Source organism: Perkinsus marinus, assembly GCF_000006405.1.
Source record: "Perkinsus marinus ATCC 50983 genomic scaffold scf_1104296955990, whole genome shotgun sequence".
In the NCBI taxonomy this organism is placed as follows: domain Eukaryota; phylum Perkinsozoa; order Perkinsida; family Perkinsidae; genus Perkinsus; species Perkinsus marinus.
Window position 1 is genome coordinate 1 of NW_003207619.1, and position 1,510 is coordinate 1,510.

The following is a 1,510-nucleotide window of genomic DNA, read 5'->3' on the forward strand; positions in this document are numbered from 1 at the left end:
GTTGATGTCTGTGACTGTTTCGCCGATTACATGAGTGATTACTCTACCCCTCGAAAATTCCTTGATGGAAATTTTGCGAAGGTTCAAAGGGCACGCCCGGATTTGAACCGAGGACCTGCTGATCTGCAGTCAGCCGCTCTACCACTGAGCTACACACCCATGCACACAATTTGACTAGTCCTCTATTTGACCTATTTTCATTCAAAATTTCACTCCTCACTGTGTCGTTTACAGCCAGCTCAATCGAGTCGTCCTCTAATGATTCTTACTAAACTTATCTACCCTACCCGATGATCGAACGCGGAATCTCCACCTTAGGAGGGTGGCGCCTTATCCATTGGGCCAGCAGGGCGATGATTCAACTTCCGATCATGTTGATGTCTGTGACTGTTCCGCCGATTACATGAGTGATTGCTCTACCTCTCAAAAATTCCTTGATGAAAATTTTGCGAAAGTTCATAGGGCAGGCCTGGATTTGAACCGAGGACCTGCTGATCTGCAGTCAGCCGCTCTACCACTGAGCTACACACCCATCCACAAAATTCGACTATTCCTCCATTTGACCTATTTTCATTCAAAATTTCACTTTTCACTGTGTCGTTTACAGCCAGCTCAATCGAGTCGTCCTCTAATGATTCTCACTAAACTTATCTACCCCTACCCGAGGATCGAACTCGGAATCTCCACCTTAGGAGGGTGGCGCCTTATCCATTGGGCTAGCAGGGCGATGATTCAACTTCCGATCATGTTGATTTCTGTGACTGTTCCGCCGATTACATGAGTGATTACTCTACCTCTCGAAAATTCCTTGATGAAAATTTTGCGAAAGTTCATAGGGCACGCCCGGATTTGAACCGAGGACCTGCTGATCTGCAGTCAGTCGCTCTACCACTGAGCTACACACCCATGCACACAATTTGACTAGTCCTCTATTTGACCTATTTTCATTCAAAATTTCACTCCTCACTGTGTCGTTTACAGCCAGCTCAATCGAGTCGTCCTCTAATGATTCTTACTAAACTTATGAACCCTACCCGTGGATCGAACTCGGAATCTCCACCTTAGGAGGGTGGCGCCTTATCCATTGGGCCAGCAGGGCGATGATTCAACTTCCGATCATGTTGATGTCTGTGACTGTTTCGCCGATTACATGAGTGATTACTCTACCTCTCGAAAATTCCTTGATGGAAATTTTGCGAAGGTTCATAGGGCACGCCCGGATTTGAACAGAGGACCTGCTGGTCTGCAGTCAGCCGCTCTACCACTGAGCTACACACCCATGCACAAAATTCGACTATTCCTCCATTTGACCTATTTTCATTCAAAATTTCACTCATCACAGTGTCGTTTACAGCCAGCTCAATCGAGTCGTCTTCTAATGATTCTCAGTAAACTTATCTACCCTACCCGAGGATCGAACTTGGAATCTCCACCTTAGGAGGGTGGCGCCTTATCCATTGGGCCAGCAGGGCGATGGTTTAACTTCCGATCATGTTGATGTCTGTGACTG

General features: G+C 46.7%; 8 non-coding genes across 8 annotated transcripts; all 8 read right to left on the reverse strand.

Annotated features, from left to right (window-relative positions):
• Positions 1-87: 87 nt before the first annotated feature.
• On the reverse strand, positions 88-159 carry Pmar_PMAR001768. The gene has a single exon. It is a non-coding gene; the product is annotated as a tRNA-Cys (tRNA).
• A 120-nt stretch (positions 160-279) lies between these two features.
• Pmar_PMAR001769 lies at positions 280-352 on the reverse strand. The gene has a single exon. It is a non-coding gene; the product is annotated as a tRNA-Arg (tRNA).
• Positions 353-460: 108 nt separating this feature from the next.
• Positions 461-532, reverse strand: Pmar_PMAR001770. Its single transcript has one exon. It is a non-coding gene; the product is annotated as a tRNA-Cys (tRNA).
• A 121-nt stretch (positions 533-653) lies between these two features.
• Pmar_PMAR001771 lies at positions 654-726 on the reverse strand. The gene has a single exon. It is a non-coding gene; the product is annotated as a tRNA-Arg (tRNA).
• Positions 727-834: 108 nt separating this feature from the next.
• On the reverse strand, positions 835-906 carry Pmar_PMAR001772. Its single transcript has one exon. It is a non-coding gene; the product is annotated as a tRNA-Cys (tRNA).
• Positions 907-1,026: 120 nt separating this feature from the next.
• Positions 1,027-1,099, reverse strand: Pmar_PMAR001773. The gene has a single exon. It is a non-coding gene; the product is annotated as a tRNA-Arg (tRNA).
• A 108-nt stretch (positions 1,100-1,207) lies between these two features.
• Positions 1,208-1,279, reverse strand: Pmar_PMAR001774. Its single transcript has one exon. It is a non-coding gene; the product is annotated as a tRNA-Cys (tRNA).
• A 120-nt stretch (positions 1,280-1,399) lies between these two features.
• On the reverse strand, positions 1,400-1,472 carry Pmar_PMAR001775. Its single transcript has one exon. It is a non-coding gene; the product is annotated as a tRNA-Arg (tRNA).
• Between the last annotated feature and the right edge of the window lie 38 nt (positions 1,473-1,510).